The sequence below is a fragment of the Varroa jacobsoni genome, unplaced genomic scaffold, assembly GCF_002532875.2.
Source record: "Varroa jacobsoni isolate VJ856 unplaced genomic scaffold, vjacob_1.0 contig00172, whole genome shotgun sequence".
In the NCBI taxonomy this organism is placed as follows: Eukaryota; Metazoa; Arthropoda; class Arachnida; order Mesostigmata; family Varroidae; genus Varroa; species Varroa jacobsoni.
The window spans coordinates 50,967-78,071 of record NW_019214422.1 but is presented as its reverse complement, the minus strand read 5'-3'; the positions used below and the strand labels follow the sequence as shown (position 1 = coordinate 78,071).

The following is a 27,105-nucleotide window of genomic DNA, read 5'->3' as shown; positions in this document are numbered from 1 at the left end:
TCAGTGAAGCATAATAGACTTGAAAAATGCTACCCCTGCAGCCTGACCCTGCCATGACCCAGGCAATAACTGTAGAAGAAATCTTCACAAGTGTGACAAGACTTCTTCTACAATTACGAAGTCCAATTACAATCTACCGGATATCTGTGACAGGAAGAATGAGTGCTATGTGGGTGAACTAAATGTAAATACCGGAATGGCTACGAGCATTCGAAACCGCATAACAGTCAAAGGATCAAAACTGCGGTCAGTCAGATTGCTCACGGGCTACTTGTAGAGCTGATGATGGGAAGGAAGAATACGGAAAGGAAGAAACAAACCAAATGTTTTCTGTTTCATGTTTGGTACCGGCGTTAGACATTCCATCGGGTAACTGACTCCCACCGTAGAACAAATTGAGTCTAGCTCCGGATTCGAACATAGATCACGAAGTGTTTCTCAAAAAACAAATTGTCAATTTTATTGGACAAAAATATACCTTTTACGCCATCGTGAAAGCGTAAGATGCTAATATCACGTTCGACTACGATGGCAATCTGACCTGGCCGTACAACAAGCTATAGCGAATTGCCATGGCTATAACAGTAACGTATCGACCAGACGGCCACACTTGTACTTGTTGGTCCAAAGCATCGTGACGCTTCATATTTTGCTGTTCAAACATTTTGCTTGTTTCTGTCATAGGGGAACATCATCTGCGATACGATCGCTTCGGTACAAACAATGAAGAAGATTAGTTAAACAGTTAATCCGACAAACGGCCATTAGAATCAGCTGTCCTGCGAGGGTTCACCTTGCTGAGGTCCGTGCGATTCGAGAAAGACTCTAACAATATAAGCAGACCGCTAATGGTGGTCACATCGTCGATCAGCAGGTACGGTACCCAAATCTTTGTAGAAGAGTTTTCATTACTTGTACCCTTCAGAGCATTTACGATGTCCGGACTATTTGTAGCGAGGTGTATCGTTTATTGTCATACTGCAACAAATTAAAACACCCATATTAGTTACACCTACAATTAGTGGATTCGAATTCATTGTAAGTGCAGATTGAGTACTAAAGGTTGCCGCAGTCATCATCAAGCAATGAATCCGTCCTAGTGATGCACAGCAAGTTACTTAAGCCATATTTCTTTAAGATCATTGATAATGCCAATGTCATCGTGCTGTCTACATAAATTCATGTGGCAAGTTCTTAGTTAAAAAGTTAATTTACGAAAATCGAGTTATGAGCAGGGCTTTTTGCGGCATATGCATTGTGACCCCAAACATGCAAATCTTATTAGGATCTGAAATTTCATACTAAGCTCAAGTATTAGTAGATTGATAAATCCTTCATGTTCAGCGTACCATTAAGAGGTTCCATTGAAAGAGAAGCTTACCCACTTACGCGAAGAACGGCGTAGACAGTGAACGTCATAACAAGACCACTGATGCCGAACACAAGATTGTGCAATCCCAGAATTGGGCTGATATCCTTCTCCCATAAATGCATGAGCCATGTATTAGCATCTGTCAGATAAGAATTAATGTAACCCATATGTGTGTTATTTGCAAGTCACCAGAAAAACCCGTCTACCTTGCCAGCCTACGCGCGGTGTATTGGAACGGCGCTTAAATTCAAAGATCGATTAGCTGGTTTAGCGTGAAAAAAACTTAACTTCTTTTGGAAACATATATGTCGGTTCAGCAAGTTATTTGTTTGAAATTAACAGTTGTCGGTGTTATCTCAAAAACGTGAAAACAAACAGTACTTATAAAATACCACATTAGAGTATCATACTTTACTGATATAAAGCACCTATATACTATATAAAACTGCATATAAACTGTAAATTACTGCACAAAGACACTAACATTCCTAGATACGGAAATTCAGGTAACGGGTGGTAGGCTTTCTCCAAAAATAAAAAATAAATCACCAGAAGCTGTCCGTATCACTGCTGAGGTCAAACCCTACCAGGAATACAATAAAAAAAGAACTTAGCTTTGGCATACCTTTACAACATCGCAATATCTTTGCCTAGACACGCAAGTTAATTTCTGTCTATCTTATTATAATTATAGATTTAAACTTAATAAACTTAAATTTAGTAAATTACCTTGGCTCAGTAACTCTTGTTTAAAACAACAATCGATTAAATTTTATCTTTACTTTTTCTTGCCGGTAGTAGCAGTCAAGAGCTTTGTAAATACCAGTGAACAGCACTATCCCCAATATCAGGGAGTGTATATAAAATTATTAAAGCCAATTTGCGTCATATAGACTATATACAAGTCTTACTGAGTTTATAAAAGTAATTTCAGAGATTTGCCAGATGTCCTAGGTATGAAACTAAAAGCCAATGAGCAGTATAATATCTATCACAATTTCCTCCGCGTCTGGAGCACTTACATATATCGTCAGGCTCGTGGAAACTTGGTTTTCTGCAGGGCCTATAGCGGAATCATGTAAGGCAAAGCGAGTAACGACATGTCTGTTTAGCCGGTTTCCGTGTTTTTTCCACTCGTTTCCTTATCGTACTTATCGCACCCGAAGCAAAGAAATCCCCAACGATCTCCGCGACTTTTTACTCCCAATTCCTAAGGCTCGTCCCAAAGGCTTCCGTTACTGGGAGCCTAAAGCGACAACAAAGGCCCTCGGGCAGCAGTGGCGAATCGGCGAGAAGAGATACGCGAGACGATTTCGGGCCGCTATGTGTAGTCCTAGTGCTTTTTTAAGGAAGGAAGCTCTGATGCAATTTAATTAATTGAGCTGCTCCATTGTAAGATCTTCTTAAATAACGCATATCGTAATATCATATACGTTGCGATTGAAGCTAGTTTGGGATAGAAAAAGCTAAAAACGGTTGCAAGGGACAAGCTATGATGCGATTGGATCGCTTATGGGGTGAACACTGCCCCTCTGCATCTTTCGATGACGTGCGCAGTAAAACTTTTTTTTACTCGCGGAAAAGAGCAACCCTAAGCACAGCAATGGGTAAGAGGCGATTTAGTAAAATGCAAGGTGTCAGTCGCCGCTGTACTGCCTTCCCTTTTTAAATTTCATCGCCTTCATCTTGGTCAGGTTTACTATCCGTTCAAAATTTGTGAGCGCCACGTGGTGCCCGGCTAGAGCTTGCTGCATTTAAAACCTGTTCAACCCGTATATCACTAAGTCGTCCGCATACAAGACGACTTCGACTAATTTTTTCGGTATTTTTATTTCATCAGGAAAGCCCTTTAGCAAGATGGAGAATAAAAGCGGGCTTAGGTTGTCCTCCTGAACAAGGCTAGTTTTCTACATGAAAAACAGAAGTTCGGTCATTCCGTCATCAATGATTATTCTGTTCTCCTATAAAATGGCAAGGAGAAGGCTGGCCCATTTCTCCCAGCATAAGCATAACCTTATCCCTGAGCGCCGAGTCTACGGCTGTTTTGAAATCGGCGAACGTTACGTATAGCGCGCGTTGTGTGATATAACTAGTGTTTTTAGAAAATCGGCCATTGAGATCCTGCACGGCGTTTATTTGGAGCGCCCTCCCCAGAACCCAAGTTGCTCTATTACAATGGCGTATACACGTTTGAAGCAGCTGTTCAGCCCCTTAGTCCGTGAGTCGGGGAATAATTTATAATAAACACTTTTCTACTTCTCGCGATAATGTCGGTGCGGCTAGGTTGTCTTTTCCCTTAGGGATCACTAACATGGCAGCATCTCTTTACTGGAGTGAAAGTGTACTAGTATGTAAGCAAAACGACGCCATATTGCTTGTTGCAGACCCTATCTGGACCGCTGGACCGTCGGCTTTCTTACTACGTTGGCTCCTAGTGTGCTTTAGTTCCTGCATTGTGAAATTTTGTTAAAAAATATCCTATGATGCGAACGTCTCATTTATGAAAGACAAGGAGCTAATCGGGCAATTGCCGCGATGCGTTAGCCAGTTGCGCGGTTAACATTTTGCGTCAGCGATCAAAATGGTGTTTCAAGTTGTTAATATATTGCTAGCTTTATGATACATACGTTTGTCGGAAGATCGTCCTAAATGCAGAAATTAATCGGTGAAATGCGGGCTGTACTTTAGCTATAAGTCTTAAGGTAATCTGGACCCTCCGAGCAGGGTTGCGGGTGAAGTTGGACCACCGCTTACGCTTCTCGGAGGACGAAAAAGCTGTATTGGGGAAATTCAACTAGATGCTGCGTAAAAATTTCTGCATTTACTGTGTAAGGCACAGGGAAAACTTCGTAGATGCGTTCCTGGAGCTTGTCTAGTCATTACGACAGAGCTTGGCGCTTGACAGTCCGCGGAAGCGCAATTCGGATAGTGAGATCCATCGCCATTAGTTCGCGAGCATGTCTTAGGAACGTCGATGTCGAGATGAGGTTGGCTTCACAGCAGCGAAAGTCGCCGAGCGTGTCTCGAAGGGCAGTGGTGCAATTCGAGATCGACTGGCCGAGGCAAGCGCTTAAGCCGCCAGCAATGATTAGAGAAGATGCGGAATAAGAAGGCAGCGTTTCTAATTCACAGACAATTTCCTTCACCAATACGTGCGTTGATTCCGAATCAATCGACCAATCATAGGGACCTTGTAAGGCAATGACGTTATTTTTTACTAGGCACAACGTAAAATCGCCTATCTTATGACTGTAAAAAACCGATATGCCTCCATTAAGGCGGCTTCGTCTGCTTTTCTTCATTGCAGGAAAGTGCGCAGAGTAGAAACGCGCTGAATTAAGTGCGAATTTTTTTATCGTGAAGGTATCTATACTGTCCAGGACTTGCGGGAAAAGAAGCGTCAAAATTGCAGCCACCGCACAATTCCGTCACGTGATTCTCAATGACTTCTAAAAATCCGGCTTCACTGCAAATTCCGTGATAGTCTTCATGAGCGACAAGATATCGCGTACTGGAACCAGTTTCATCCTCTAGAACCTGCATTGCTAATTCCTCGACCATCTGGACGACTGGGACCCGTTGACCATAGTCCAGTTGTTCGGCTTATGCTGCCTTTCTCTACCGCAGTTCTTAAACGGTGGGTCCCTTTAGCGATGACTTGTTCTCTTGAAAATGGCTAGCTGCTAGAACGTTCAGCTCTGGCAGTTCGGCTGAGCAGGCTAGGTTTGCTGTTCACGCCGCCTCGTGTTGCGATCATCGATGGCTTTTGCGTGAACATTTTGTGGCCTTTACTGGCAGAATTCCCCCGCCTAAAAAAGGCTTTATTCTCCGAAAAATGTTGTAGGCAGTCTTCCAGGTCACCTCATTTTTATAGCTGTGGCGTCCACCCCCGACGACTGGGCACTGTGCTACGGAAAGCGGGAAAGCCAAAAATTGTTTGATCCGCTTTTTCGTAATAATATCATTTACCGCTAGCCGAAGAAAAGAACGGAGAGCACATGAATTCCTGGCCCAGGGCATAAGGTGATTAACGTCTCCGAAAAACTCGATTTTGCTAATACATTCGTACTTTTCAACTTCCCTGCATTCATGATAATCAGCCTGTAAAGACACCGGCCCATCGGTGTTGTTGGCCGGTGGTCTTAGTCCCGATTCACACACGACATTACGAATGTCCCTTTTACCGTACGTATAGTCTCTGACCGTTTCTGGAAAAAATATTTTTTCCAGCGGGGAGATACATAACGCTATCGCCCGCCACTGGTACTGTACTTCGTAGTGGGACCGTCGGGTCGTTTGCAGGTCTCTCGGAGACATCTCGCATATTATCGTCAACACCGTCATCGCTGCCACATGTTTATGCTACACTTCTTTTTTGACACTTAAGGCGATGCACCGTCTATGTTCGCCGGAGTACCCACTCGAAAACGGTCGCCACCAGGCCGTGTGAATGTATACGTGAGGTGCAACAAATGGGCGCAAGGCAGTGTTTATATGTGTTGTTCGAGGAATAACGGAATAAAACATGTTGTAAGATTAGTGATTAAGCTGATCCTACGATTGACCCAGCAGGCAAATGGCATTGTAGGGTATGCTCGGCAGATTTACCAATAGTTCATGAAGTGTTTGTATATGTGTGCAAATCATCAAACGATTTTGTTGTATGTATGTATATATGAAAAACATCGTGCTGAAAAAACATCGTATATTTTTAAAGTGATCACAACTGCAGCATTAAAAAGAGAAATAAATTTAATGTTCGGGTCTTCTGCAGTCAGAACTTTGAAGTACATCAGCGTCTTTTTGTGACAAAGAAAGTGACTTGCACTGTCAATTTACAGAAATAACTTCCTCAGTAAAATACAATTGCCACAAAACGTTTTTGGATATTAACTTGAAATAACCAAGACATCGTTTGTAAGCACTGCCATCATGTAAAGCGTCAGTCATATTTACTACAGAAACATAGTTCGTAATAGGAACGTTGATGATCAGGTTAAGCCATCGTGCGTCTGCTCGATGCTAAATTGAGTTTTGCAACCGGTTGCATTGCTTTAGATGGGTGGCTCCTAGCATCAAACAAGGTGTATACATGCTTGGTTCCGAACCCTTTCCAGAAGTTGTAGCGAGTATGCTTACGAATTGTGCGGAACATCCGGAACTATTTTTCTAAGTAGTCCATATGTGGGGCCTAAGTGCCTCTGTCTGTCAGAGAATACCCATCAGACTTATATCCCCCGGCAAGTGACACACAACGGGACCTGACAGGCTATGCACGTCACATAAAGCCGTTAATGAAGACGAAATTCTACTTGTTTTGTTTATGATTCCTCAGAAGTTTATTTGATCTGGCGTTTTTCCTTTATTTCAAATACTTCTTTTATTTCTCATAATACCTTTCAAAAAGACTGTATCGGTTTGGTGCCAGCTACCTGATATATATTCCTATATATAGATATAGATGTTCATATTAATCTGTAGGACGTTGATCATTGTTGACGCAAGTCTTTCTGGTCTGTTAGGACTAAAAGTGGTAAAACCGTGTTTCCTAGTGCTAACTAAAATGAAGTCGTCCTTGCTAATCTGTCAGTCAGTTATTGCCCGTTGCCTGTTTGTATTGATAGCATTTATGCATGACTGCTTCGCTGTGGCCGTCTGACTCTGAAGTGTCTCAGGGTTACCGCTGTGGCTGCTGCTTAATCTACGGCTTGTATTATGTGGACTAGACATGCTTATTCTTCGCACTCATTCGCAACATGGCCGCCGGTTTGTCATTTTTGTTTTTAACCTTTTTGGTTTTAATTTATACGACATTTTCATTTTCGGCATAAGACATAGGGACAATCTTCTTTACCTGAACGAATACAGTATTCAGCGCATCTTTGTAAGCTTGCCAATCATTAATCGTTAGCAAAAAGGCGCTATGCCTATACCGAACATGGTCCCCTACAATTGGCTGCCCGTAGGCCTTCTAGAAGAGTTGACATCCGAAGTTTTCATTCATTTCAAAGATTTCTAGAGAGACCTAAATAAATAGTTGACTTTAATACCCACCACTGCCATTTAGCATTGGTCCAGGCGGTTGGCTTCCAGTACGAAGTCTACCTACGCTAGGTTTCAAATCTAGTTGACAACGTATTTCAAGATTTAGTAGGCAAACAGGTTACTACTGCAATATCGCCGAAGCTCCCAAATAGACTTGCTAACCATATACGTTACCCCAGAAGCCATTAATCATCTCTTCCAGTGTTAATTTTCTGCTCAACGATACTATTTTATCTGTCCAGCCGTGTCTCTGACTATAAACGTTTTTAGTGCTTGATAACTAGTGAACATCGCGTCGTAAATACTAAAAACATACAAACGTTTTCTTTGTTATTCGTGCTGGACAATCCACGCACATGGGGTGCTGAACATTGGCGCAAGGCCAATATTCCAATCAAGGCCGTATTATTACCCCACAGAAGCAAACTGCTTTGATTGGTATAGGCACCAAGTAGAGGCCATCATAAGATAACAGAAGGCGACGAAAGCATGATAACAGATCTAGAAGCTTGGTTCTAGATTCCCTCAGCTTTAATTCATTCAGCATCTACCAACTGATATCTCGAAAGTATGTTTTTTGCGGCCGGATTTAGGAACGATATAATGACGATTGGCAAAAAGAGATTATGTAGATCGAGACTCAGATGATATGTCTGCACCGCGGAGCAAACACATCTCTTACCAATAGTCGGCTATGTTGGCACCTGTCGACTACGAACTGCAGATGCTTGACATCTAACATCAATACTATATTTGTTGATCCATCTTTGTCTTCATGCGCTAAATTAAATCGTTGATATAAGATAGTATGGGGCCATTGATCTTGGTTGTTGCTTAGTTCTCGCCAAATGAGCTAACCCATAAGAAGATCTTACAACATAATAATAATAATAATAATAACACAAATATAAATACGGTACACGAGAAAGCACAGGTTTAATCAAATCAAAGAAAAATAAATATAATGATAAATAAAGATGTATTGAACCTCCGTGTTTCAAAATAGGTAATACTAATAATTTGATTTTTTTTTGATAAACAGGACACGTAAAACGATAATAGGCATAAGAGGCAACTTAGATAATGCCAACTAAAGTGTGCTCTGGGTCCAACGGCACATACATGAATGCCGTTTTACAGGCGCTCGATGAAAGCGGCAATGTGCAGGAAAAGTCGTATTCAAATAAGAATATATGTAATTATTTAGGAGCACGCTAACGCATTAAGAGAAAAGATGACAGGTGACCACTCGATTACCATTGTCCTTTGTACTGCTAGCAGCCACGGTCCTCTCCTCGGTAATAATGACGGGTGTCTGATAAATCTTTGGGTTTCTGATGATGACGAAGTCACGACGAATCTATAAACTCTTTCCAATCAAAATTTGTCATAGTGTCAACTCTCTAAGAACCTGAATCTATAATATTCATATTTGGTTTGCATTCGACGATAAACTATTTCTAAACCTTCCTTTTCTATAAGTGACTCCGTGTTTCAGCCCTACTCTCAACCGTGTTTTACAGAACAAAAAAATGAGCCGGTTGTTACTTGGGGTGCGAATGCCCATGGCGCACTTCAAGTAGGTTGGCCTATACGGCCAATTACGGCATAATTGGTTACCAAATTCTATAATTCGCTTAACATTTGAAAACGACACAACAGTATCCATACAATTACAAAATCTTCAGTCGAACATAATTTAATTGAAATAAAAAATAAATTATTTTTAAGGTAGGCATAATTGAAGGTAAGAAAAAAATCGTCGTGAGCAAGAAGAGATCAAAAACGGACAGAGTATTTTACTTTTAAACGGATGTATCTTAATGATAACTTAGAATGACCTATATACCTATAGCAAGAACTTTGTACGTTAACGATTCAACTTAGGAAGCATACCTAGAACCCAAAGAATATCTATGAAGAATATCTCAAAGAAGTTCGAGTACATGGTTCGGATTTTCGTTATCATTGTGTGTTTCTCAGGATTTTCAAAGATTAGTGTCTAAGCGCTGATAAGCAAGGACCAACCACCCTTATTGATCTGCCTTTCGATAAATTCTTCGAATATAGTCCTTTGATATTTGTATATAGCAAATGGGATAATGAGCACGCGGAATGGCTCTCGTTTGATGCCGAGCTCATGTGAGACCAAACAATATAAACTTCTGAGTATTAGAAATCATGAAAACTGGCAGTTTAGATACAAAGTTTTAGAAACTGTGAAAGGGAAAGGCTGTAACGATTTCTGTTAGTATTATTTGTAAATTCAATAGCATAGATGTATACGAGGGAAGCGAAAGCTCAGGGAACGATAACTGCTACTTAGTATAAGTTTTAAGAAATAAAGGAGACTCTAAAGAAAGGGGCACATGAGACAATCATCATGAGATTTTCCAGCAGAAACTTCCAGCTCTTCACGGTCCAGTAAATCGGCACGAAAACAGCTGGAAGAACTCAAGCAGGCTGCACTGCACAACAGATGAAGGAAGCTATATTTTCGAGTACTGATTTCGACAGTCCTGCTAAATTGATGCATGAAAATGTCTATGTATTTAAGCGCCTCAGACGACAGCCTACTTGAGGGCAATGATAGGCGCTCAGGATTTGATAGGGACAAAAGTCTGCAGCGAAGCATGAAAGTTCAATTTTTGTTGGTCCTTCAACATTATCTCTTGCGACTAAACGGATCGTTGTTGTGTGCGGTACTAGTGACCCCGAATCATCGGTTGCTGACGATTAACAAAGTCCGTAGGTTTCCTTATTATTTCTCTGTGCTCTCCATTCTTTTTGATATCGTTAATCGGACGAAGCGGCTAGAAATTTTCTTTGAACCCTACTAAGAGTACCACAAAAGGTTAACACAACCCCTAACGAATCCTCGCCAACCCCCTATGTTCCTAAGGAGTGAACCGATAACTTCGTCTGCAAGGCAGTCGAGGTCGCCTTCCGGAAGCTAAAATTCCAGATAAACTTGAAAAACATACGGTTACTCAAGCGCCTTGACATGGGAAGAGAATTTCAAACTAAGCAGGGAACTCACCACTGTCTGCAAAGTATAAGAATTGAGGTTAAACAACATCATTTGTATAAAAGACGCTTAATCAGCTTAGGAATGTAAACCTTGAGATAGTCGTAGCTGAAACGGTATCAGTCTCTACGAACCGAAACGAGGACTTCGCACAGGCCCAAAAAGCACAAACTGGTCGAAGAGCTTTTTTTTTGTAGAAATGTCGCGAAAGGGTTACAGGACAAACTTAGGTACCCCAGAGTTCTTAAGTCTTTCCACCATCTTGCTGTTAAGAGAGGAGCACTTTTCTGGACACGATGAGGTACAGCTACACGATGAGGTTTGAAACTCAATGCCTCGCCTACTGGCCGAGTAAGACCTGCAGCATGAAAGGTCACAAAGCCACCCGATGGCTTGTTCGGTTTCAAGAAAAGCGCAAAGGAAAAAGGAAAGCAGCTGTTATGGAGAAACGAATAACCACAGCTTAAACTACAGTGCCACAAGCAAACATACTAATAAAAGGAAGTCTGACAGAAAAGAAACAAGAAGAATGGGTACAGATGCGATCAGATGAGTGGCACCAGGCCCAAGATGGATAACGAAACATACTTCAAGTAAGACAATTCTCCCAAAATTCAATAATGCACAACAATAACGAGATAAACTCCAACCGCTGTGCTGAGTCACCCGACCTGCTGGATGAAGTTACCACACGCAGGGGTATTTCCGTAGCATTGGCTAAAGGTTCCCCAAGGTCGGACTTGTTAAACATTGACTAAAGATCGGTAGGTATAATTCCCAACGGCTATTGCAGACGGGCTATCGGAACAAGGCGCATATTGGCGGACCCGTATCAGGCGGATATTTTCGTGCCGTGTCAGCTTGTAGCATAGACGGATTCAAAAATACACTAGACCATATCAGTATATCCTTCGGCGGCCCGCAAACTACTGATTTATGGATTTATAGGGAGTTTAACGCATCTTCAGCTGCGTGGGGATCTAAGAGATAAAATCACAGAGGGAAGCCGCTGCTCGGATGACGTGTAGCAAACAGTTGCACGATACATAACACAGGCGACGAAGCAGCAGTCTGCAGAAATGGATCCCATGTACCAACGAGCCTATATCCTTCAGGGCGACATCTCGGAAGGTGTTATTCGAGAAAATGATCTGTAGTGACCATCATTGTATACAAACTGTTCTGTATGTTGAGCCTTTTTCTGCTTTTGACCTACATTCTTGGACTTATATTTAGAAACATTCGAGTTTCTCAAGAATCAGCTAGACAGACTACTCCCCAATAATCCTTAAACAAACCAGAGAGTCAACAGGTCGTGCAAACTTCTTATACGTACAACTCGCATTTAATTCATCTTACGAGATGTAACCTGATGCGTCCTAAGTGCTGGTGAAACGAGTACACGATGGCTTCTTGGCAAAGTATGTTAGGATGCGACGTGCAATTAAAAAGAAAAAAGGTGAATTTTAAGAACTTTTCGGCTTCTTGCCGAAAAATCGTCGTGCGAAATAAATTTTCCAGAACTTAGGAAACGTAAAAGCTTTTCTTCAGACGTTTTTTTCTCAGAGAGCGAGAGAAGTCAGTGGGATTAACTTCGCAGGCAAATACGAGGAAATGATAATATACCAGGGCCTAAACGTCTGGAAGTTCTTGAGAAACGCTTTCCTGTTCATCGCTTTTTTGGCCGCTGGCAGTATGTATTTGGTGTTAGCACTGGAAACGAGGCAGAAGCCCTCCACCAATTACTACAGGGATAGTATATATTTCTGCAAAACGAATAAGACTCGGGAAAGCCCCGATACCTGATGAGATACCATTTTTGAGAAGACTTTGACAATAACTGTTTATCAAAAAACAGCGGAAGAGTTTCACTGCATCATTCTGTCTTATACAATCATTGGCTAGAACCTTTGAGGCGATCATTGAGCCTCGACCAAGAAATTTTTCACCAATTTCTCTCATGTAGCCAATTCGGGTTTCGCAAACATAGATCTGTTACTTCAGCTATACGGATGCCGATAGGAAACGTTGAAAGTAACCGCTTCTTTTCCAAATGAAAACAAAACATTCCCAACGGTACTTCTTGACATACACAACGCGTTTAACGGCCTCTATTGAAAAATAGCTTTAAATGCTTTCAAATGGAAGTGGACATCAGTTGATGTTTTTAACATTATCACGAGAATGTTGCATGACAAAAATGTCACGTGCTAGGTGTAACTTGGTGCCCAATGATAACAACCATACTGCAAGGCTCTATACTAGGTTTTGTGCTTTGGAGGATTGCGCACGGTGACGTTCTAGACCTGCAGAACTTACCAGGCAGTGGTATTGCTTCCTTACACAACGGCTTCCGCTATCATTATACAGATAAGATATTTCCACAAATTGAACTGATTTCTAATAAAGCCCTTAATTGGTTGCTAACTGAATGGGTATAGCGGAAATAGCAGGGCTTGCTATTGCTTTCGGGAGATGTGACGCGATACTTCGCATAGGAAGGTGGGTTACTCGACCTCTCAACTTAATATTAAATAAAATTAATATAAAATAAAAATTGAAATAAACTTTCAAATAAAATATTTTGGAGCACATATTGCGGTGAGTAACACGTATTGCCTAAACGCATTATCCACGTGTAACATAGTAGACGTTTCTACTATGACAGTGTAATTCCGATACACTTTTACTGGCAGGAACCCCGCGTCCGTATTTGAAAGTGAACGACTGTGTAAGTTAGACACCGAATGCAAAAACCAAAAGCGTGCTGGGATCTGATGTAAAAAGTTCACCCGAATACCATACTATGACTTGATAGGCCTGGAGGAGAGACTAGCGATTACTTCACCCAAGCGGGCTTCACTTTCAGGCTTACCAACGCCCTATGAAAAATGCACCTTCAGATTCCTCAGTGGGTTTGGAACGAAGGAGAATGCATTTCACATCCTGCTGGTTTGTCTTGCCTTAAACATCCGTTAATAGGTGCCTGGAACACTGCGTTTGCAAGAAGACAACTAAAAATGATCCCAAAATTAAAGCCCCAAGCATGCTCTCCGAAAAAAATTCTCTTCGTCAGGCTTATCTTTGGTATCACTGAAAAATGTGAGCTCGGCTTATTGATCGCAGTAGCAATTATTTCAGTCAAACGGATTCTTGCCGTCATAAGACTCCAACGCCTAAGGATAGAACGAGAACGACAAGCTGAATTCGTCTTCTACAATACCAAAAGGCATACAAGGCAAGATCTGCCAAAAGCACTTCGACCATTTGCCCAGGTTGACTTCTACTATCCTTCCGTTCAGCTCGCGATACCATCAATTGAATATTCAGGGGGGGGGGGGGGGGTAGTGATATTTGAGACGAGCGCGTTAGTCAGTAATTAGTTTAGCCGAGGTGCTTTGGAAATAAAAGTATCATACCTCCCCAGTGGTGCGCACAAAGCATTCTATTCGTTGCCGTAAAAAGGGGGAACCCTGAGAGAATTTCAAACACGCTAGAAGCGGTGTTCCTTGAAGCTTAAGAAACGGAGTAATGAGGGGTGCTGCGGAAGTAGACAAGAACTCATGCCGCAAGCCATATGAAGTTAGACGTAAGGATCCGAAAAGGACTTTGAAGATTATCCTGAGGGAAGCAGATACAAAGCTCTTAGGAAACGGTTCGTACGACACGGTCTTCTCGCACATGCAGGCAAACTATCAAACGCAGGCAAAAAGTGAACACCACGAGAGTGACATCTCTCCCATAACAGCACAACAGAATTCGAAGATTTCTTATAGGGTCAAGCAATCCAAAACGCATGGTCTAGATTGCATTTCGCCGTTGATAGTTGGGGTGCTTTTTCAATATTACAGTTTCCTGAGTTAGAGGCTGAGCTGGCTGCTAAAATCTTCGGGAGTCGCGTATTGCAGACTGAGCTGAAAATTGCAGAGGTTGTGCTGATTCCAAAAAGGTATTGTGATATAGGAAAAATGAGCACGTGGCGATCTGACTTTGAAACCGGATGTAAGCTTGGGCCTGCAGTTTGAAATTGTGCCTAATGGCAGTACTTTTGAAGAAAAAACCTTTTGGAAAGTTATGGAAGAGTACGGACTACTGTCAGCGAACGTAATTAGGTTTCGAAAGCATTGCTCAATGCTATCAGCAACATAGCGGGTGAGAGCCAATGCAGAATTCAATCACAGCTCCTACAATTATATTTTTTCGTAGCAATGTATATTATAGTTAGGAAAGGAGTCCTGTAATGCAGTATACCTTAATTACTTAAACAATAGAGCAACGTCCATACCGATGGAGTCCTACAAAGCACATTCCAGTCTACGAGTGCTGTCGCCGATTCCCTATCTACTGTGGAGTGATCGTCACTCTAGTGCTCACGATGCGCAGACAGACTTATCACGAGGAGCATCCATGAACACCGAGGTCGCCGAAAATTCAACGAAGAGAAAGAGGAAGCCATTACGACAGCGTTTCTTGTTCTACCATTGACACCAGCTTAGCATTGCTATCAAGAAGGCCGGTTGCTCGTAGCGTCTTGTCATCCCCTAAGTAAGTCTACCGCCAATAAAGTACGCAACGCCGAAGAATACAACGTCGAAGTCTTCATTATTTTCAGCACGTACATCTGACGAGAACGATTGGTCTTGTAACAGGTGAAGACGGAGATGCGGCAAGATGACGAACTGTTGTAACTGCTTCTTTGGAGCGCGGCGTATAACGATCTTTTGAAGCTGCAAAGGATCTTTTATGATTTGAGAGTACGTATGAAAGTCAAGATCGTCACAGAAATTAAACGGTACGCCATAGCCGGTCCACGAACAGTTGACAGCAGCGGAGCTAGAAGGGGCTTTCGAAAAGGGTAAGGAAGGGGATAATGCTGATTAGAGACAAGAGGACACAATTTATCCGTCTGCTTCTATCAGGAGTCCAAATCTGTTGAACACTGAAGTAAAAAAAAACTCACGTTATGTGGGGTTAACCACGAATAGAGCTAATAAGATGGCCAATATGATTATGAGCATTGCCTCCAACACCCATGACTCCAAAGTGACCGCACGAAAGCTAGACCAAGTTACTTTTCCCAATTCTATACAAATTGATTCGACTGTAACACAAAAACGTAATGTTGCAGAGATCAACTTAAATGCAACAAACGACGGCAGTAAGAACACTAGAGGCGTAACAAACAGTCAATATGGTGGATTGAAAATTAGGTATGGGAAAGAGTCCTGGCAGAGTGGTCAAAGAAGTGGACAGGGGTTTAAAAGTAGATCTAGTACCGGTTAACTATTAATCGCATTATAAAGAATGGTCTACTCATCCGGAGGGCGAAACAGCTTATTTTGAAATCAACTCCTTACGGAATATGATAACTTTCGATCATATCGTTACCGCTTCAGGCTGGCACCATTAGGCTATCGCCTGCATTTAGGAAACAAAAGACGATGCTGCGTACTTCCTGTTGATTAATAATAATAGATTGATAAAGGCAGCAAGCAACACTGTGAGAAATCTGGTCATGAAATATTAAAACAAAATGCTAATCTGGGCGCTAGAGCTCACCGAATACCCTTGAGAACAGCCCGGCTCAGTTTGTGAAGTACATTTGAATATAAATAGTGTTGTTGATCGCTGATTGTGGCGTCAGGGCCATATATATATATATATATATATATATACGCAGCTGAGAAGGAAACTATATGGACTAAAGCTGAGACATTGAACGAGAGTTGTAGTTTGCCCTAGTAAGCTAATATCGTTAGTGAGCTAATGAAAATCGATGAAAGCCATTGTTTCGCGAAGATAACCCACTCTATATGTATAGATTACTATTATATAGATATACTCTAGATATAACCTATCATTGTTATTATTTAACCTATTAAGCTAGCACACTTTAATCACACAACTGTGCGGAACGATAGATCAAACACCTATTAGAGAATTTCATAGGTTTTATTTTGCCGTTCCGTTACGAGGTAACGTTACTATGCACAAACGAAGATTCATTTGATTCTTAGAATGTCGTCTTCCTCTAACATCGATCGCCCTTTGCGAGCCGTGTTTACAATTCGTGGCTGAAGAAGATCGTTGCGGTACGATCGTATGAATGGCGATCTAGTTTGCACGCTGAAGATGAGGTGGACGAGTCAGATGTCATAACAACGGTTAAACTTAGTTCGTCGAGCGGCATAGTTGAGATAAGCCCTAATTGGTAAGGGTCACCGTGAGCCGGCCTAATAGCTTGAGGTACATCCAGTTCTTTCATCGTATACGTGAGCGGGCGAACATTTATGGCGGCGGCGTGTTTCGAGATCATTTGCGAGGTTCTTTTAAGGCAAACAAGACTTAAACTATCAGCGCTACTTTGGAGGTTCGGACCACATGCCCTACAAAGTCATTTTGCCAAGGATTCCGAAGACAACCATTCAATACTCTACTGCGAAAATGATCCGTCCGATAATTTGTTAAAGTGAAGGAGCTCTGAATGTCGCTTACGGCCTTTACGAATATGCTGCTATTGTTGGAGATCAAATGTGCAACTAGCATGGTAATCACTACTGCAGTATCAGTCCCCGTAATACCTTCGTGGGTAACGTGTTTGGCTGCAAGTCTTAGAGACGCGTCATGGTCTAGGTTCGAGCCTGAATGGACAATAGCGTCGAAACGTTGAAAAGGTAGCGTGTATATCGAATATTGCGTTGGTCCTTTGGTAATGCAAGATGATGAACCTGCCTGGGCGTGAATCTTCCGGAAATACTAATAGGTTAGACCAGTCAAAATTGAGGCCTGTTTTTTGTCCTAAAAATTCAACCATTCTGGGTTCGATTACTATTCGTTCGAGGAGACAGCGCCATGGATGATTGTAATCACCTTGATCGTAAGGTACTTCGTTATAGAAAAACTATAGTTTTGTCGCCACCAATACACCCATCAGTTTGATCTGTGGTATCGTGTGTGTCTTCCCCGGAACTGGCGGAAAAGTTAGTCGAAAGAAGGGCCATGAGATGCAGATTGCCTATAGGTAAATCATGGTGGCGTAGGTGGCATCGGATGTATTGCCAAATACACACAAATAGGATGCCTTTTTCAAATGGCTGACCATAACTTCGTCCCACTTCAACGACTAATACCACAACTGTTGTATAGTTACGGTAGCAGCCAGCCGATACGCGTTGAAAATCGATGTTACGGACCTCAGGATTGTGCACTTAGTGGCGTGTGAGGCTGTGGCGACGTCTTTCGCGGGCGAAATGAACTGTACAGGTAGATAGAACCAGATGGCACCAAGCATGCCCCTATCGATTCCACTCTCATAATTTTAAGGTGGTTTACGACACCTTACGAGTTGTATATGACGAAAAAAAAACAACAGGCGGTATATTTGCTAAGCCTAACCAGATTACTAGCTCCTTGAAAAACGAGATGGTCTCAGACGTTGTGATAAAGCTCCTCAACGTGTCGCCACGGCATAGCGAGTCATCTCGTTTATGCGTGCACTCTAAATGCACCTGCTCACAAATATCACGCGGAAGAGCAGTTGCTCGAAGAAAACCACTTAAAGCGTCTTTTTAAATAACTTGTTTCTTTTGGTAGCACTGGACACGGTTATCGCTTGGATCTTGTTATGGGAACCAGAATAATTGTCGGTCTTCGTCGGTAGGTCTAAGCCAATATTACCCGATACAACTAAAAACTGAACGAGAACCTCACAAGGTTTGGATTGATGTTTGGTGCCAACCAAGAGATAACCGTTGGCTTAACTAGAAGCCCATGGCACAACTAAATAGTCGAAGACTCTTCCACTGGTTCTTCTTTTTATCTGTAGCAGTCGATGCCGGACAGGATAACCGGTATATTAAATATTGCTCCTTTCGGCTATGAAGTGTGAGTAGGTGGGTGAGTTTTCCAAAGGTCTTGATGATTTTGGTCTCCTATTGCGAGCCACCACTTAACGGCTTTACTTCAAAATCATATGGGTACAGTACGAAATGAATCATTATGATGCTTTGCAAACATACCATATAGCGCTGTACCGTGCCAATTCGAGCGTCAGTAACCTCTTCAATATCTAGATCAACATTGCTCTAGGCCCGGATTTCGCATAGCTTTTCCGCTGTTCACAGCGACAGAAACCTAAATCGCTATTTGTGTCGAGAACAAGCTAACCGGCATGCCACCTTCATGAAGCGCTCTTCACTGTCAAGATGAGATCGACCAAAACATCTATCTTCGAAAAGACTGCATCGCTTTCTGTAGTTTATAGAATAAAATCACCGCAAAGGCCGATAGGACGTATTGCGCTGACCTGTATTGGCAAAGACTCTTATTCAATATTCACTGTGTGACGAGCTAGCGACTACTTGATTTGCACGTTGATACGATGGATATGCTGGGCGTCTTATAGACTGGTGCGTTAGCATCATTTGTTCCTTATGAATGATGTGCACCGTCGAAGATAACCTACTAGGCTTTCGGTCCGTTCCGCCGTAGATTCAGCCCATATCTGATCTTCCTCACCGCTGTAACCAACGTTGTTTCGTGAGCTGCTCGGAGAAAGCAGCTGAGCTCGGCGCTTTGAATCAGCATGATGGTTTGTCACGCAGCTGTCCTATGGAGAAATATGGTCGCTGTTTCAACGGTATATTGTTCAATAATCGTGCCATTTTTTTGATGGTGCATGAATACTTCATCCCAGAAACACGTTCCGGTGATCAACCGACATTCCTTCTAGGTTTAAATTTGACAAGCTGCACACAGCGTCGTAGCTGGAATCGTTGATTGGCAGTTTTTGTACTAACTCGATGGTGCACTTTGGAGAGGTTTAAATAGTGCTACCATCAGTTCGATCATCGAATTGGCCTATCCAGAGGCGATAGGTAATTTGTTACATAGAAAAGTTCGCGCTGCGCATCTCGCGTTAGTCGTATTCGGCAAACCGTGGCCTCTTGTACCTAACGGTTTGGGTGTCAGACGTAAAACTCAAAAAATATCTATTGCTTCTGTGTATTGCTAGTTATAGCAACCCGGCGTAAGGTGCTAGAGAAGATGGCAGTCGGGTAACCAAATAGGATTCCTTGAGCGTCACTGATGAAAGTGGCTGATGAGTTACACCAACGCTGCACGATTCGCTGTTATAGCTGTACAAAGTAACGGTCCATCTCAACGCTGAGTTCGCCGTTCTTATTGTGTTCTCGCTCTTTTGTCTTAGGGGAGATCTGAAGGAGATTGAAGATATTATCGTCAAGGTCTCCACGACCTTCTAACGCACTAAATAGGCTTTACGGCTGTTTTCAACTTGAGTATATTTTAGTGGATCGCTGCCCTGAAGACAGTTTTGAATTATTTCCCTTGTAAATTCTGATAGGTAGTGTCTTTTTGTCGTAGAATGCCTATCCTGGCGCGGTGGCTCTCCGTTGTTGGTTCTGACCACTTCGGATCAGGCGATCCTCGACGGACATCTATTCGTTCACAAATTTACATACACGGCGGTGTTGAAATTATCAGTAACGTGCCATTATTGTACGATTAGTCAATTTTGCTGGAGACACAGTTCCAAGCAAACTTTTAGGAATGGTTTGCAGACGCTTCTCACTTATGGAGATTTGCTAAGCTACTGGTCTACCAAACTGAGTGAGATAGGCCTTGGCTGGGCACAGTTATGCCAAGTTACCGATAGATAACTGTATAATAAGTCGGATCGTTCGATTTTGTATTCTAAACTCTTTGTCTGCACAGTAGGTAATGAATTATGATGGATTATGGACCTTATTATGATAGAACTAAGACGGAAACACAAAATGGGAGCTGCAACTGGACGCATTTGGCTGATGTCGATACATACGGGATAGTATAGTAAGTTTCCGTTATTTGCTAGGAAGAAGTTAAGTTTCGCGACTTCCGGTGTGACTATTGGTCATCTTCATAAACTTTTAGAAAAAATTATACACGAAATTTCAACTGTTAGCACAATTTTAATTTAGTTAGAGTGGTTCATTTGCAAATGTTGACTATTGTCCATTTTGTTCTAGCACAAATACTCTTACATATTGAAAATGATGAAGATTTGTGCCCCACTAAATGACAGCTCTGCACGCCCGAACCGTTAGATCATGGACAATTTTTATGAGCTGATAAGAGGTTCACTTGTGCCGTTTTCCAGACTTGCTACATAGGTACTGATTAAGTACATACAAAATATCTTCCTTAAACACACAAGCCAATTATGAATAGCAGTATTTAGGCGGGCGACCCCTGAACTGCCGTTCCATAACTGTCCTTTACAAACAGGACGACCGGGTATGTGCGCCAGTAAAGATGAGTGTCCTGTGGATGAACTCAACATGAAAGTATCGGGAGGTCCAGGGACATCTAGAAGCGTATAAAGGGTTTACGCGGCAGCCTGTCAAAGCCAGATTGCCCATGGATACCTGTGGGGCTGATGACGAGATGGAAAAATACGCCACAAGATGCTAAACTAAATGTTTCCAGTTTTATGTCCGGCGTCGCCGTTAGACACTGCATCAAACAATTTACCCCCACCACGGGACAAAGTGTTTTTACGCCTAGATTCTAACCAAGTGTCACTAATGTTTAGCAGGCAAAGATAGTACCCATTATGCCATCTCGACGACGCAAGATGCTAACAGTAATAGTTTGAATAAGGTGACGTACGATACAACCGACAGGAGCGTGTCGATCATACAACCACCCGTCTATGTGGCCCCGACTAGATAGGAACCTTCATTTTTTATCATAGAAATGTAGGGGCTAGTTTTTTCGTAGAAGAACATCTGCAGCACAGTCGCCTCGGTACAAGAAGATCAACTCGACAGTTAATCCGACGAACGGCCATCTGCATCAGCGGTTTGTAGGGTCATCTGTCTTTCGAAGCTTCAGCTTGCTGAGATCTGTGCGATCTGGGCAAAAAAACCCTACGAACGTAAGCAGACTGTTGATAACCTCTATTTTGCCGAACAGCAAGTACAGTAACCAATAATCCTAGCAAAAATGGCTGTTACTTTCTGAGCCTTTACTCTATCCGCGTTGGGGTATTATTGTTTATATTGCTCATTGCTATACTGCACCCAATTACAGCGCTCATATCAGCTGCCTCTACAATAGATAAATTCGAATTCCTTATATGGGCAGATTCGATTTGAAGCTTTTCACAGTGCTCATGAAGCAGGGGACGGAAATGCTAACTCATGCCGTCTTGAAGACGCACAGTGAGTTGGCTACGTCGTGTTTCCTCGAAACAGTGACTGAAGTCGATAGCGTCAACTTGTGCTAGCAACATCCCACAACAATTCACCTAGAGAATTTTTTTCGAAAATCTCTACGTCGAGAATCAACTCTATAGGTCGTAGCGGATAGGCCTGTTCGCAGCATAGGACAGCATCCATTCCGGCCTCAGGTACACGCACAACATTACAACAAATAAGTTCCCGCTAAAAACTACGTCATTGCAGAACCTATCGTTGAGAAAGTTAATTGGAAAAAAGACTCTCACTTACTTTACTCACTTAGATGTGAGGAAATTACACGCGGTCAGTTTGGACGTGGTACGAGCATCTACGCCACACTCAAAATTGTACAAATGCAGAGTTCAATTACTAACCTTGGCCCATAAAAATACTTGGCCCATAAGGAATACTGTCCTATGTAATCATAGAATATCTCGCGTTACTGACATAAGGCACGGACCCATTGGATGTGCGCATAACAAACACACACCACCCACTTTATTGAATACGTACTCGAGTACGTAAAGAAGTATAAGTTAAACAAAGCTATACTTCAATATTGCAGTCTTTTGTTTTTGTATGAATGTTCTACAGTGCGCTTGTCACACCGCTTATGTTGTCCATTGCCGCATGTACCACTCAGACTGCTAATACGGGAGGCATTGTGATCGCGTAGAAGGACGGTCTGCCAAAGAGGAACACCCCGAGAATTTAAATGTTAGAGATTTCAAAAGGGTAAGCACGCGCCTGCTAAGAATATACCCATGAAACGACATGCTAATGAAACGTATCTACGAGCCTATACAGCCTCGTATTGATAGCTAACGCGAGCTCAATCTGTTATTTTCGTGCAGATTCGTAGATGTTAACAAACTAACCTTGCCAGGTCTCAGCAAAAACTTTCTTAAAATCTCTGCGCTACTAGGTTAGGTTTTTTTCAAGAGAGCCCCGAAACTTACTAAGTGACTATTCGGTTAAATTATTATAATTAGATCTAACATACAGTATGACGCGGAGCAACGATATATCATTGCAAATATGGGAGTTTAGAACGTCCCAAGTGGCCAAACTTGCGACATAGAAACTGATCATTATATTATAGATTATATATGCTAAAAAACGTTCAGTTTAATCGACTTAGGTTTTAGATAGTCAATACACACTTAAAAACAAAAATATGCCTACGCTTCCTGAGACGACAATTCTAGGTAACGGTCGTACGCACTCTCAAAGTAAATCATCAAAGGCTGTTTACTGCGGAACTCGAAACCTACAGCATATAATAGAAGTTAGTCATGTTATTTAACTCCTCTCGATTGAAGTTACCCGAACTGTGAGCAATAATAGCTGAGGCGAAAGTTTAACATTAGAATTAGACCGATTTCGGGTACGCTTTTTCGGATTCAGCTATGAGCTCTAGAGGCGTTTCATTTGAATTCATTAAATGAAGCGACTCTGATATAAAAAAAAGGCAAGGATTGTTGCAAAAAAAAAATGCAAAAGTTACATTGTGATCTAAAGGAATCAGAAATAAGAGTAGGATGTAATCAAATTATTGCCCACCTAAAACGAGTATAGGTCAAGCTTTCAAATGTAATGTACACGGATTACCTTTTATATATAAAATACGGTTTCGAAAAATTGAATTATAAAAAGGCATACTTAATGTATCATTGAATCGTAGCGTAACATGCATAAAAACATGTACGAATTATATCTTTCGCTTCATAAGCACAGTATATCGTTTAGTTTTCCTTGAAAAAGAAAAAGCCAGGTATGAAATTAGTGACAAAATGGGCTTCTTCAGCCATAATTGGAATAGATAGAATCTAACCTGCACGTTTAAACAAAGCTCTGGCAGTACTATATTCAGTTCAACATAGTCGGATTGTTCTAAACTTTCGAAGATTTTTTGTTGGTTTAAATCTATTTTTGTCTTGTACTGAACACGGTATATCCTCCCAGATCCTTTTCGGATTTTGACGACCGTTGTGCGCAGACACTGTTGTCCTTTGATTACTGAGGCTTTGTGTGAAGTTTAATGTCTCCTTTTCTGAACTCCCGCTGGCTTATGGTCAGCAGCATGTTGGCATACACTCGTTTTAGTTGAAGTCGGAACAATTCCACTGACAGCGTTTTCCTTCAAAAATAAAGAAGTATCGAAACTTGTCTAAGGGTTCAAAATGTCTCTAGCCTGAATAACTACAGCGGCGGATATGGCTCGGCTGTGCCTAGTAATGATTGTTTTCCCTGAATTCTAAGTGAGATTTGTGGAAGTTTCCATTTCAAATAGGGGTGCATGGGCCAGTTTTTTTTCGTAGTCTATTTAGGCAAAAGCTAATTGCAGGCAATTTCGGGTTATTGCTGAGGACAACTCAAACAGCGCATCTCTGTCACAAGTTACAACTTGAAAAATAGCTCCGATTCTCTAAATTAAACAAAATCTATGTAAAAAGAAAGCGTTAAAATTTACAACAATTTTTAGCGCCGTTATTTGCTGATCATAATCATAACGAAGGGGATTGCGTAAACATTGGCTGCGTGAAACCAAAGAACCCCAGGTGGAACGGGAGGAGTTTTGTGCGAGCTAAATCAGACGCCGATAGGAATAATGGAAGGCGACTAATTAAAAAAAGAGTTAAAAGCTATATATCTCGTACCTAACCGAAGGCCGTGTGTTTTGAAACAAAGTTTCATCAAATATGTCTTACGCTGTCAGGATTTATCGTGGAAAAAGTATATTAAAAATTACCTAATACTTAGTTGTTTGCTCCCAGCACATTTGTTTAAGGGCATTAAATGAACCACTACGTAGATTCATTTATCTACAGATGCCTAATGAGAAAACAATGTTAAACAAACGTACATTCTATAAGCTGTTTGTAGGATCTTCGATTTGATAGACTGCCATGTACGTTACCGCTTCTAAGCAGTGAACGCATCAGGAAATCTTGTGGAATCAACCTGGGATCAAAGGGAAAAGTGGTGGCTTTTTCATTTCGCTAATGGACACGACTATCAATATTAACGATTTTAGTCCTATTATAGTATGTATATAGTATATTATAGTATAGTAGTTATGGGTACTTTAACAGACAAAACACGATTTCGTGTTATCGATGGTCGCCAGACTATTTTAAGGGAAACAATTAGGGTGGTATGCAAAAGGTGTTATCAAAAAAAAAAACAGTGAGAGCTGACTAATTGATTTATTGTGTAAAAGAGAGCAATGGAAGGAATTGCTTAATTTTCACTATTTATGTATGTGATTACCTCATTTAGGAAATTTCGTTCTTCGGAAAGGACACCTTCCGATATGCCTCATTAAATTGTAAGAATCTAGAAAAGATCCTTCAATCCTAGCAGCATTTGTTCGGTACTGGAAGTTAGTACCGTGCCGACTATAACGAAAAAATCACTCTCATTTGCTCGTTTTAACATACTACTAAAGCCATTACTTTTTGCAGGAACAGCAGAGATTTGTGCTTACGTTTACGTATATTCAAGCTCGTATACTAACAGATTATATAAAACGCTCTGATTTAGTAATACAGCAGCAACAGGATACGTAACTGGTCTGAGGGCAGTTGGCCTGATTGAGTGTATATTTCGATTTGGTTATACATTTTAAATTGAGAACAGATGGCATTGTTAAACGCTATTTGTGGTCAGGAAATCTCGGTGAAAGTGGTCCGGCGTCACGGTAGCTTGTGTAATATTTTTTTTACGATCCATCTAATGAATCGATAAGCAATTCTTCTAAGCTGGCAAAATACTCGCGTGTACCTTTTTCTGGTTTGTTACTGTTTTCGTCAAGTAAAAACTCTCGGCAGCCGTAAAGTGTATTTTTATTAAATGGTATATTTTTCTTAAATGAAAGAGCTGCATACTAATTGTGAATTCGCGTGGGCACAGTAAGACGGTCTGCTATTTAACCGCTATAGTATTTCGGTCTTATTGTTCAAAGGGTGGGAATTTTCATTAGTTTTTTTGAGGGTAGAAGCCTTTTCTGTCCAGGATAGCATAATGGATGTGGAGGGTGTCAGTTCTGCAGTCAGAAGTATCAGGACCCAGGGGCTAATGGAACGCCTAGGAGCATCAGAAACCCAACAAAAAAAAACATCCCACAGCCTACTAAAGATGTTCCAAGTTAGATTGTCTACCGGCTACTTGAAGCGCTGATAATGCGAAGAAGAAGTATAGCACAACCTGCTGATAACAACAGTTAGGACAAGATGACAATTCAATATGGCCGTACGGCGAATGACCACCCTTGAATAATACACATCTCACAAAACATTTTGCTCAAGCTTTGAAAATTCAATGTAGGGAAGGTTTTGGGCGCTTAGAGACAAAATAATCTTCGAAACAGACTTGTTAATTATCGATAAATATGGCCATATTTCAGCAACAATCGGTACGCTCGCCCCGAAGATAAGGAACGAATAAAAAAATTTATTCCAGTAAACTGATAAGAATGAGTTATGTCATAAAATAGCGCATATTAGCCACTGTGGATTTAGTTAGCCATGTCGTAAGCAGTAGTAACTGCTAGTGAAGCTAGATAATAATTCAATGAACTTGGACAAATCTCAGGTACAGGTTATTTCAAGGCTTTTCTGCTCGATTTGGTCCGTCTTTAATTGAATCCAGGGTTGAAAAAGCAGATACATCTAAATATAGCGACGTTATTTGTGCACAGCCCAAAAACAGGGACGACGTGATAGAATGGTTGACCTCCCGAACTACGGTCAAGCTCGCAGATAGAAAATACATGAATATCCTTCCTATCGCAAATGATCAGTAAGAATGAATATCCAGAAAGGAACTTACTTGTTTAAAACAGTGCGCTCCTGATATGTTATCGGGACGTCCCATAATCGTAGTGGATGCTTATTTAGAAGCACGAACAGCCTATCTAGGCCATTTAATTAGAATTATCATACTCTGTACAAATGTTTTATCACAAATAAATATCCTAAAAATCTTACCGCTACATTTATTTCTTAATTTATAAATAACAAATTATTTAATTAGAATTGATAGACTCTAAGAAAAAAAAAACATATCGCAAAGATTTTGCCAATTTAATGAAACTGTGTTCGTCTTCGGATCGTTTCTTCGTTGCATAGGTAGAAAAACGTTTCTGCATGTCCCTCCCCCGTCCCCCTCGCTACGACAATTAATCGCCCGCTAATTATATTTCGTTGATAGCGGTACAATCGATCACAACAAACAACAGTAATGCATTTATCCGTCTATTTACGACAAATTACTGTTGTTTATGCGCACTATTGATTGCTGGGACTTTGTAAGAAGACCAACATATTGCCATCCTCTTTTTTCACCTGTCCCCAACTTGTCAGTCTGTATTTGTCTCTTACCCTACTAACGAGGACAGTGCGTCACCATTCTCA

At 41.4% G+C, this 27,105-nt stretch overlaps 1 long non-coding RNA gene across 2 annotated transcripts; it reads right to left on the bottom strand.

Moving 5' to 3' along the window:
* Nucleotides 1–411: 411 nt before the first annotated feature.
* On the bottom strand, nt 412–26,624 carry LOC111270885 (uncharacterized). Of its 2 annotated transcripts, none has more exons than XR_015315107.1 (3): nt 26,522–26,624; nt 1,382–1,511; nt 412–978 (listed from the first exon to the last, which is right to left on the bottom strand). It is a non-coding gene; the product is annotated as an uncharacterized LOC111270885 (long non-coding RNA). The 2 variants fall into 2 exon arrangements; XR_002686527.2 differs by lacking the exon at nt 26,522–26,624 and adding an exon at nt 2,395–2,696.
* Between the last annotated feature and the right edge of the window lie 481 nt (nt 26,625–27,105).